The sequence below is a fragment of the Tyto alba genome, unplaced genomic scaffold, assembly GCF_018691265.1.
Source record: "Tyto alba isolate M040663 unplaced genomic scaffold, T.alba_DEE_v4.0 Super-Scaffold_2, whole genome shotgun sequence".
Classification (NCBI taxonomy): Eukaryota; Metazoa; Chordata; class Aves; order Strigiformes; family Tytonidae; genus Tyto; species Tyto alba.
In genome coordinates, this window is record NW_024881282.1 from 55,886,534 (window position 1) to 55,898,854 (window position 12,321).

A 12,321-nucleotide genomic window follows, 5' to 3' on the forward strand; every position below is an offset into this window, starting at 1 on the left:
GGCTGAAGGAGACAGGAGTTTCTGTTTCACAGGACTAAAAATCAGCATATTTTTAAAGACTTTCAATATTTCAATCTCAATTTCAATATTCAGTCTTATTAACATTTCTCTCTACTTCAATAAAATCTAAACATTAATGAATATTTTTAACATGAAATTTGGAGAAGCTAGGAACTGGACAAACCCCACTAGCCCTTTTTGAGCCCTGGGTCTGTTTTAGTAACTTCAGCTAGCTTTCTTCTCTCAGAATTACATTTTGTCCTTGTCTTTGTCCTTTCATGCTTTTGCCTGTCATATACCAGTTTTATGTGAAGCCAGCTGTACTAAGGACAGATTCCTCCGGTCAGAGTTTCCAATATCAGATTTTGTCAGAATAACTCTGCTGGTTCAGAAGAAAAGAAATTTGGCTTGATCAGGATACCCACGTGCTGCATATAAAATACACAGAGAACCTTCAGCTGTATTCCTACCTGGTTTGTGCTGATAGAAACAGGAACCCACCCTTACCACCCTGCCAGGGCTCCAGTGTCAAGTAATTTCAGGAAGCTTCTTTCTCCAACTACCGTAACACCATTGCAAAATGTCATTATAGGGATCAGTTGCTGTGTTCAGAGGCTGACTAGGGGTCTTGTTTGTTCCTGTTAGCTGTCTGGGGTAACAATATAGGGCTCTTCATCTTAAGACTCTCAAACCTTAGAGCTTGATAAAGAAAGTTTGTTTATCATTTCCAGTTGCCTAATGCATAAAGCAGAGCTTGTTCTAATCATCATTCCCTTCTTCCCCCACCAATTCCCTCTAGCCTGGTACTTGCCATCCTTCAGCCTACCTGTTCTCTCTGTCATTGCCAGTTCCTGGCCGAATATAGCCCATGCATTCGTCATAACAAGAGAGACATTTTGGATGGATTGAATTAAATCAAATCAGAACAATAGACTAAAGCAGCATTTTCAGGCACCTCAATGTATTTGACCTCCCTATGTACAGGATTTCCCCAGATACAGTATTGCACACAGACAAATTTAAAAAATTAACAAGATGGCTATTTCCAAACTGATGAATATCTGTTGGGAGGTTGCCAAAGACACAAGTGACAGTTCGATGCCCATGTGCCTCTGAAACCTCAGGAAAAAACAGCTGCATTATACAGCCTACAGGAGCAGTGCTATATCCAGCCTTATTACAGACTACAGGGACACTTGGACTAATCAGTACTCAGGAATAGAAGGGAAACCAGACGATGAAGTAAGTGACAAGACCAAGTCCTCCCATCATTATTTTCCATGATTATAATGAATCGACCTGTGTTGAGAATTGCCCCACTTTTTGTATAGTCCCATGCCTCAGGCAAGTTCCTTCCCAGAAATTAGTTATTGTCCCATAAGTTCAAGATTTGGAATATTTTTTTTGTTTTCAACTTTATCAGTAATACATGACCATGCTGTTTATCCTTCTACTTAGGCTTTTTCTTCTCTAACTGTTAGGTTCATGAAGGAGCAAAACAGGTTTGATTAGTTTCAAAGTCATGTGGAAAATTGAAAAGACATCATCACAGAAGGTCTCTCTTTCAACAGAAATTGGCTGTGTCACCCTGCTAACTATAAAACCTTTCTCAAAGAGCTAATTTGCAAGTGTTGATAGTTTGGCAGGTTTTTTTATTATTATTGAAAGCTTTCTGGGTTTGCCACCCTGGTGTCTCAGGCCACAAATTATTAGAGGAGCTCTCATATGTCATCTATGACTTGAGACATTTACAGAGAACTTGATTTCCCTCAGGAAATATTTTTCAGGTAATTCTGCCTGAAGATAGACTGGTATGTGACTTCTTTGCTTTTTTTCCTAGATTCTTGTAAATACACTCTTTCCTGGAGAAAAGAGAATTAATATTTCCAATAAATCTCTCCTAGATTTACTCTCTTCTTTTCTAGCCTATCCATTCTACCTCCTGTATGCTGCCTTTCTGTGCTGGAGCTCTGCTATGAGTCTCCTGTTCAGCCAAAATAACTCCTGTCACAGAATATCAAGGTGGACCCCACCTGTGCTTGGAGGATGCTGTCCTTAAAGGCTTGCCAGCTCTCCTGAGATCATTTCAGAGCTGCCCCATGGGATCCCACCTACAGATTCCTTGAACAAGCAGCAGTCTGCTCACCTGGAGTTCAGGATCTGAGTCGTTCTGCATTTTTTCTCACTCCTCACAGGATCTTGGACCCTACCATTACGTGGTCACTACAGCCCTGGCTGCCACCAACTATTACGATCCCAGTTGACTCTTCCTTGTCAGTGAATAGCAGATTCTGGAGAGCACTGCCCTGCTTGACCCACCCAGTACCTGTATCAAGAAGTTCTCCCTGACACCTCCAAAAATCTTCTTCAATAATTGTGCCCTGCTGTGTTGCCCTTCCAACAGATGAAAGGCTAAAGTGCCCCAAAGAATAAGAGTCTGTGACACAGAGGCTTGAGCTGTTTAAAGAAGTCTTTGTGCTTGCGCTCGACTTGATCAGATGAGGTGGTATCCTCCCAGTGTGATGCCACACTCACTGGTCTCTCCTCCGGTCATGATCCATGAGCCCACACCCAGCCCATCACCTCTCCATGGAAATGTTCTGCACCTCTGAGCTGCTTCTTTGCACAGAGGGCATCTCATCTCTTCTTCACTGCCTGTCTTACCTGCAGAGCTGGCACACACCCTTGCAGGCTGTCCCAGCAGCTCTCCAGTCCTGCAGCAATGCCACAGCCCCTGTGTCCTCACTGGAGTGCTTGTCCCTCTGGATTTTTTTTTCTCAGGCTGTGCATATACGTGCACCTGCATGCTAGATATGGGATGCCTCCTTTCTCCTTCTTCCTGATGTCTCTTGTTCTCATCACCCTACACACTTCCTTAAGCATGCCAAATTTGACACTGGGCTTGGTTTCAAAAAAATACAAAATCAGACTCTTTTTACAGACCTTGAGTGTTAGTTTAATTGCAAGCCCAGATTTAAGTCTTTCTCCAGGTTAAGTTCCTCATCCAGGTCTATAGTTGCTGGAACTCAGAAAGATAAACGTGATCAGAACTTTCCCAAAGTGAGGATTTGAGGAGGGGCATCAAGCTGACGTGAAGCTTCTGTCATGTCACCGTACCTGTCTAGCACTCATGTGCTGTCACTGCTGCCTAAAAAACAAGTCATCAGTGTGTGAAATTGAAATGCAGTGGTGGAGCTGGAGTCTCTGCCATACACAGGATGTGGAGCATCTGAGGCTTTCAGAGATAATTAGGAAGACTGTTGCCCAAGTGTAAAGATGAGATTCTCTTCATTGACAGGAGAAAGTAAAAATATTCTTTCCTGATGGGTAAGGCAGCTCTCGATCTGTAGGAGGGTCAGGGCATAGGGAGGTGCACTGAACCTCTCAGTGCATCAGGAGATTCTTGTAAGAACCAGATGAAAACTGAGAATTAAGAGGGAAAAACCTCAAGGCAACTTTTTGGCTCATGTTATAGCTAGAGTGCTACTCATTGAAGATTTTATTTGATGAAATTTACATGAAATATCCATTTCCCTTCCTAATTATAGAGCTGGCATGATACAAGAATATCCACAGACTATTTATGAAGTGAATTTTGTGAAAGGAAAGCTATGAACTATATTTGATTTAATTTATTTGACAAGCTTTGGGGCAAAGAAATGCAAGCAAGGAAAGAGAGAACAAGGCCTTTATCTTCACTGAATTATTTCTGCCAGCAAAGAAAACCTTTGGCTCTCCAATTATTTCAGTCCCAGACTGATGTTTGTTTCCTATCACTCAGTCCTGGATCATCTGATTTGTCATACAAGATCATGGTTGTTTTTTCCTCTTCAACATAATGATAAAATGAGAATCATGATTCCCCTCCTTACCTGACAGCCTACTGACAAGGCATGTTTTGACAGGAAATTTTGGAACTACACAGATTTGCCATAAAATACAGTATTTGGGGAAAAAATATCACCCCTGATAGCTAGGGCACAAACTGGAAATAGTTATTCCAAGCTAATGTGTCTTGGGACATCACTGTTGCTGTTAAGGAATAGCACAAGATATTTATGCATGTGGGGAGGGTGTGAACGCCAGCATAAGCAGATAGATAGAAAGAAACAATAGTGGCCAATATCTGGCTCATGGGCAGCTTTTCTTCCCTGAAATGACTCGCTGGCACTATTCAGAGTCAAAGGAAATAAAAAAGATAGAAGAGAGCCACAGCTTTTTGTTCTGACAGGAAGATCAAAGTTTGCTACAACTCCTTGTTCTTTCTGCCCTGATTTATCCTGGAAGCATTGAAATGCCATGCTAGCTGATGCAGGTTTCTTCTGATCACTGATTCATTCTCTTAGACAATGTAAAATGTGTGCATTGATTAATGGATAAATAGGATGCATTGGCTGTGCTGAGCCTACTGATCATGTGTGTATACAATCATGGAAACAAAATCCCTTCTTAAAGGAGTATGAGCAGAATTGTAAACTTAAGCACTCAAAAGGCTCAAAATGTCAGTTATACTCAAAGTGATGCTTAGCCTTTATTCAGCTCATTTGTGTATTTTTCATAGCACAGTATAATCTTTAATTACAAGCTACACCCAATTTTTTACCTTCTAGCAGCAAGGCTTGAAATGTATTTATCCTCCTGTACTCAGTGGATCGTCTGAAAGACTATAGCTTTCTTCCAGGAAGATTTTTGATGCCTAGATTTAGCCATCTAGAGGGCAACCTGTCACTTCTGCAGCACAGTTCTTGCCTTTAGGCTTTTCGTAATACAGTTGTGCAGAAAAAATCTAACAATGAGTTGCAGCCACAGGGAGGAAAGTAAAGCGAGACTAGCGGCTCTTGTTCGGCTGGTTGTTAAAAATTTAATGATAGCATCGATGACGCCCACACACACAGTTACTTTATTCTCCCTGTTGAAGTACTCTTCTGTTCCTGGCTGTTTAGCAGCAGAGAGGAACCTGTCTGACAGACAGACATACCTATGTGTGTGCTGGTTCAACTGAACCACATGCCACATAGTATTTGCTTTGTGATAGACTGGGAATGAAAAATCACTGTAAAACCTACAGCATCAATATATTTTTTATGTTTTTTTCTGAATGCTTTGTTCTTATAGACCTATATTGTTTTTCTTCCAGTTCAGTTTTGTTGTTCTTATTCCTCTAATTTTCCTTCCTACTTTTCTTTTATTCATAAGTGCTAATTAACTGTGCCTACAAGCCGTAACACTTTCCTAATGAACAAGCCCCAGGCTTTGTGGAAGTACCTCAAAAGACATGGAAAGAACCGCTTCCAGCTGAGCCAAACTCAGCACATCTCCTCGTGTCGGCCAGATGAGGAGAGAGCAGCTCCATTTAACAGCCTTTTGGAGAGCTGCCAATGCTGCACAATTAAAAAAAAAAAAAAAAAAAAATCCTGGAAGCAGCAAGAGCATCGGTGTTCAGTTGTGGCAGCAGCGAGGAGGCAAATGCCTTGCTGTGAGCTGTGCAGGTGAGTGTGCCAGGAGGAGACATGCTTCCTGGGAGCTTGCCGAAGCGGTGCTGGCTCCGAAGCACGACATCGTCCTCCGACCTTGCCTGAAAATACAGCACATTCAAGGAAAAAAAAAAAAGCATCTGAGAATCTGAGAACAGAGTGAAAAGAAAATGTTGCAGGGAAGAGCCAGCTCAGCAGGAATACATGGAGTTAGTGTAATTAGGGGTGCATGGGAGTGCCTTCAGATTAAGGAGGATTTAAATGGAGAAGACAGATTAGTCCTTTCTGGGAAAAGGCAAAATGGGAGAAAAGAGTTGATTTACTGCCTCCACACTATCAGCAAATGAGATGGGTCTGTATTTCCATCCCTTCATTTGCAGGCAGAATCAAAAACAAAATAGCTCTTCAGAGTTCTTACATTCTGCAACGTAAGAGCCAAAAAATGTCACTGGGAAGAAATCAAGAGCCAAAAACTGTCACTGGGAAGAAATCACCTAACTCATACTGTTTCCTTATTTTTTATGTGTTTTTGATGAAAGGCCCCATGTTGGACTGTCATTACACTGTTAGCATAAATACAAGTAATGGGAAAGAGAGACTAGAAATGGACTTCAATGTGGATAAATTAAAATCTTTTAATATAATACCAAATTAAATTGTTGTTATGAATCATTGTGTAACAGAGAAAAAAAATAAAGGATGTTTGACTTGCAGATGTTCCTGCTTATCATTCATGGCAAATGAAACAATTGCAGTTTTATTGCATGAAGGAACAATCTTCAACTGGCTTGAACTATTATGCACTCCATTTAGTCCAGAGGCTAAATGAGACATGCAGCAAGAATGGACATTATGTAAAATAGGCAGAGGTTGAAGGAAAGCTGCAAGAATGAAGCTGCATAGGGCTGAAAAATGCCTTTCCTAAATTCCTCCATTTTTTCCACTTTTCCCATAGAACAAGAACTTGAAGAAGCCCAGAAATGGCATTTGGGCTGAGCTCACTCTTATGAGAAAAGCAGCATCTGTGCCATGCAGCTGGTGGGGTATAAAGGAGCACCAAGACCCCCTCTTTGGCTGTCAGACCAGTGTCTGACTTTTCGTACCCCTGAACTTGTTGAAATCACAGCAATTCTTCCTGTGGAATGGTCAGTTTGCTAAACAAAAAGAATGAATGAAAAACACTGCTTTCAGGCATAGAGCTGTGTCACACATTCCCCTCACCAGCTGAGAGTATCCGATAGCATATGCAACACACATATTTCCCTTCTGTGGTTTCAAAATCACTTTTCCTCAGTTACATCCACCTTGTGAAAACATGACAAATATCAATCTTTCGCTGTTCTTCAGTGCTTCTTTGAACTTTACACTACAATCCTGTTCATGACATGAAGGAAACAAAGTTAGAGCAACACTGATTCTTCGTCATAATGTTCTTTTATCTGTGAGTGTAACTGGAAGAAAAGCAAAGCAACAAGTAGCATTATAGAATAGCTTCCACCAAAGGGTTCTTTATGTCAAAGAAAAAAAAAGAAAGAGAAAGTTAAGAGTGTGTGGTCACATCAAAAAGTACACTGTGACTTTCTGTTTGATTGGTAGACTGTGCTGCAAAAGCCAGCATTAAACCTGATTTAGAAAAGAAACACACAGGGAGGAATATCTAGTCAGAATAACCTGACTGCCAGCCTCATGATTACATTTGTAGCCTGTAATTTTTTTCTAAATCACCTTTAAGAACAAGAAATATACAACAAATCATTATTAAAAAAAAAAAAAAAAAAAAACCAACACAAACCAGCAAACAAAAAGGGAAAAAAGCACCCACAGAAAAAACTGACATAACAAAAGCAGCAACAAAAATAATAAAAGTAAATCAGGCTGAGTACAGTGTAGTGTGCCCAAAAGCCCAGGCTTTGAAAGTAAATTAGATAAAAACAAAGTCTGTCTTTTTCCTTTTCAAACTGTTCTACACTCAGTCTTTTTGACTTGCACATCTTGAATTTGTGAGCACAACTATCGCTATTTTACATTCTTATTTAAGAGAGATTTCTATCCTAAGGCATTAAAATTTCAATATTCCTACTGGATTCTCTCAAGTCATTTAATAATTCCATGGTTTAATTATTGAAATAATTGCAATCTACATTCAGTAAGTGCAGCAGCATGTTGGTGATTTGAAGGGTGTTATATATGTGCATTCTCAGCGGTAGAGGAAACATAAACAGTCATCAGTCATATTGGCTCCTCTACATAAAACAAAGATTGGAAGAGAGGTTTTTCTGGAGGTCTAACAACCCAATTTGGGGCCTAAATTGTGGTTTCAGATCCTCTTCTCTCCCCCCCTACAAGGTAAAATTTCTTCAGCACATCAATTTCTGCTATTGAATTTTCACAGTTATTTTAAGTTCATCACAGTGGGTACATGCAGACCAGCAAAACCTTGGCAGGATAGAGTTGCACAACACTTAGCTGAAACCAGTTCTTTATCTCCCCTGTGAATAGGGCCTGATATTTTATTTTAACCATATCTCAGTGGAAAATTTGATGCCCCTATGTAGTCCCTAAGATCACGGTGGATGAGCACCAAAATGGGAAATCCTAGTTCAAGTTCCTTTCTCCATCTTAATCACACAAGCCAGTGCCATAGAACATCCTGCAACAGCGTGTCTTAAATCCTTCTGAAAATTCCACTTTACATGACCTAATTAGAAGCCATCTTTTACAATAAAATTACTGGCTTATATTAAAATAGGAATTGAAATAACCTAAATTTCCTCCATTTGGTGTAATTTACCATTTCGTAAAAGGAATTTCTCTTACAGTTTTACATGCAAAGTACAGTACCTTCAATAGGCAATACTGTTGGAGCCACCTTTCTCCTGCCACCTGAAGATTACTGCACAGTCTGGTGGGGTACAGTAGAGTGTAAACTTGGGCAGACGGAGAACCTGAATTCAGCTTTATACCATCCCATGTGTGTTTGTCCTGACTGTTGGCTTATTTACTATATCAAACAGGAGATGTCCTACCCTGACATCTTTTTAGAATAACAAAGAACTCCTTTAAAAGTGTTTTAGAGGCACTGAGTGTTAGCAGGAAAGTAAATTCAAAGCAGAGACAGTAATCTCAACCAAGTGAAATATTAGGTGATGCTGTCTTCAAGGAAGTAGAGCTTAAGATGTTCCTCTTTCTACAGTTTTTAATAATTGTTTGAGAAGTTTCTCTTCTCCTGCTGCCCAGACAGGACACAGACTGGTATATACACATCTAATAGACAACACAAAAGATACTCTCTACATTGTACATTACAATTAAGATTTACAAGGAGACAGGACTAACAGTCACCTCAAGAACTTGTAGAGTATGGATCATTGTCTATTTTGAAAAGATGTGGAAAAACGTGGTAGAACATAAAGATACAAAACTTGATCTCTCTCCAGCTGCTGAGAACAAGTTTCATAACTCGTTCATAACTGCATAAATACTGGATTGATAGCTACAGCAGCAGTCTCCAGCAAGAGGACCACATCTTTTATGTAAAGTTCTGTGCCAAAACTGAGGCTGCTGATGGAAAACAAAACATGACATTATCTTCAGAACATCCCTTTGCCCAATATTAGCTGTACCTGCAGCAGTCCATCTTGGCATGCATACTGGCTTTCTGACTGGGGTGTGTATCACACTCTTTCCCTCCCATCTCACTCCTTCTTCCTCCTGTGGAAATAAAACCCAGATGCAGGGGAAAAGGGAACATACAGGATCTGCTTCCAGGCAGTTCTCCAATTTAGGTGGTCAAATCTCAAACTACTACATTGTGGTAGTCCTCTGTTGGGGAGCCTGTTAAAATAAACACTTTCCTTAGGGAAATCACTGAGGTCTCCACTTGTGTTGTAGCACAAAGTCCACATTCCAAGGGTATATTCCCACATCTATCTCTGATATCAGAGAAGGAAGAGGTCTGAAGGAGAACTGAGAATGTGCTGGGGACAAGGGGACAAAAAACACGTTGCCCAGCATGTTTTTAGGCACAGTAGGAATCCATGCACAGTCATAAATTATCAGAGAGAGAAAATGCCTCTGCATCAAAGCCACTTTCAGTGCGTGGGAGAGCCTCAATGCCAGCTCAAATATAGCACAGCGAGCAGATGTCTTTACTACAGTAGGAATACTTAGACCTCCCTGGGTTCACAGCAACAGCATAGAATTACAGTCTCTTTCATTCAAAAATTATAGCACAGATCTATGTTGCCACTCACCTTTTATATAAGCATGAGAGGCTACAACACTCACCCACAGTGAGAGATCTGCAGTAAAGACAGAAAGGAACAGGAGAAATTAAAGGAGGAAGTAAGCAATTTCCATTCTTCCTCTTGAAGCCAGTCTTCACTATGTGGAAGGATGCAAAATTCCTTGTAGCCAAGCTCAGCAGGTGTAGACTGGATGGGGAGGCTACAAGATGGGTAAGTAACTGGATGAGCCTTCAGGTTTCAAAAGTAGTGATAAATCACTTAAAGTCTACCAAGTGGCTGGTAATGACTGGTGTTCCTGAGTGACTCATATTGGGGCCAATACTATTCAGTGTCTTTACCTGGACAATGTAGTGGCATGCACAATCAACAAGATAGTGAATGGCACAAAATGGAGATAGCAGCTGACACACTGAAGGGCAAAACTGCTAGTTTAAGAGACCAAAACAAGATAGAAAATTGGACTGGTGGAACTTCATGAAGTTCAGCAGTGACAAATGGAAAGCCCCTGGAATGGAATAATCCTATGCAACAGTACAGACTCTTCATTGGCTGGCTAGAAAACACTTTGCAGAAGAGGACCTGTGAATTGTTGTCTTGATGGACAAGTTGATCCTTGAGTCAGCAGCCTCTGTGGCCATTCTCATAGGTATTAGCAAGACTGCAGCTAGCAGGTTGAGGGAACGACTCTTCACCTCTTTTTGGTAGTTATGGGGTTGTAGCTGTCCTACTGGGTTCATTTGTGGGCTATAAGGTACAAGAAACATCAACAAACTAGAGCAAGTTCAACAAAAGCTCCCCAGGCTGGTTGGGGCTGGAGCGCTTGACCTGTGAGGAGAGGCTGAGGGATCTGAGGTGGTTCAGCCTGGAGGAGAGGAGGCTTCAGGGCACCTAGCTGCTGAAAAAGTAGAGCCATGCTCTTCTCATAGCTGCACAAAGAAGGTCTCTTCCCTAATAGGGTGAGAGGCATTGGACACAAGTTATAACAAGAGAAATTTCAACTGCATATATTGAAACACATGTTCACAATGAATGTGGTTAAACACCAAAGCCAGTTGCCCAGAGAGGTTGCGAAAGCTCCATCCGAAGAGATACTCAAAAGCTGATCAGACGTGGCTTTAAACAACCTGACCTAGCTTAAAACCTGGCCTGGCTTTGAAACCTTCAGAGCTCCCTTACAAAATGATTTTTTTTTTTTAATGATTTTATGATTCATAGAACCCAAGAGAGAAAGGAGGCAAGAGAAAACCTGAATTCTTAATGTAATGCTCAAAACTTCCCCTGAGAGCGACAGTTTCTGGGAGGCAGAGCGCCCTGGTGTCTGTTTCCACATTTGAGGGCAGAAGGGTCCATGGCTGAACATCACGAGTTTAATACCAGCTCTACATATGCAGAGAGAATTCCTGTTCCTAGAATTTGAGTGATAGTCTCCTGTCCATAAAAATCTCACAGCTGTTGATGTTGTTTCTGTGAATAGCTACTAGGAAAATCTTTGAGTATGTATGAGGGTGACTGACAGTTATCCCCACCTTAACAGATACATAAAGATATGTTAAAATGCTTACTCCCTTTTTACTGGAGAGATTTTCACAGCCCATTTCACAATGTTTGTTTCTTTAAGCTATGAACTACAAACATCATGTCAGGTTTCTGGAAGATATTTCTCCACACCTACCCCCCTGGCTTTGAAACAACCTTGTAGGGACAGTCACAGAAAATTGGTAGGTAAAGGAATTAATAAATACATAGCAACAACAATTATTCTGAATACAAAACAAGGCAGCAGGAGAAGTAACTACCACATTCAATCTCTCCTAGCACCCTTCCTTTCATACACATTGTAGGAGAAGCTGTTTAAAACTAGTGGTTGGCACCAGTTTTTGTTGAAAACATGATATAAAACCTCACTGAGTGTGGCTACAGTGGACACATTGGTTTTTTTTCACTTTCCCTCAATTCAGTGGAATACAAGATGGACAACTTTCATGGAAAACTTGATTTCAGATAAAACCCATTGGTGATTAATATGAGAAACTACCATTAATGAATTCCTACGAACAGGACATTAACATAAATTTTTGGGATATTGTCATTAAAAACAACGCTGCTTCCTATTTGAATTACTGGAAAACAATATTGAGGTATGAAATATTCCTGTTTTATGATGATTCTGAAGGTATAGACAGATTTTTCTGACAGATTAAGGTTTTTTAATTAGAATCAAAAGTTCAGACTAAAGACATAATTATAACAAAATCTTAAATTTGCATTAATATTTTAAAAGAGGCATCTGAAGCAGTCATTTTGCCCAGAAGAACAGGTCAACTCTCTGAATATTTGATTTCAAAAGCTAAGTAGCACTAAAATTTTGACTTAAATAGAAAGTGTTAAGTATATTAACCAGGTACTGCCTTGAAGAAACAGACTGGTGTGGGACAGCAGCAAAACAAAATAAGCAATTTTTATCTTTTTATTAGACTGTTAGCAGCAAATATATGGAATTCTGAGTGCCTAAAGTCAGACCTCTTAGATAATTTCTTTTTGTAATGTAAATGAAAATCAATGATTAATGTAGCAATTCCCGAATGGATACTAAAACTACT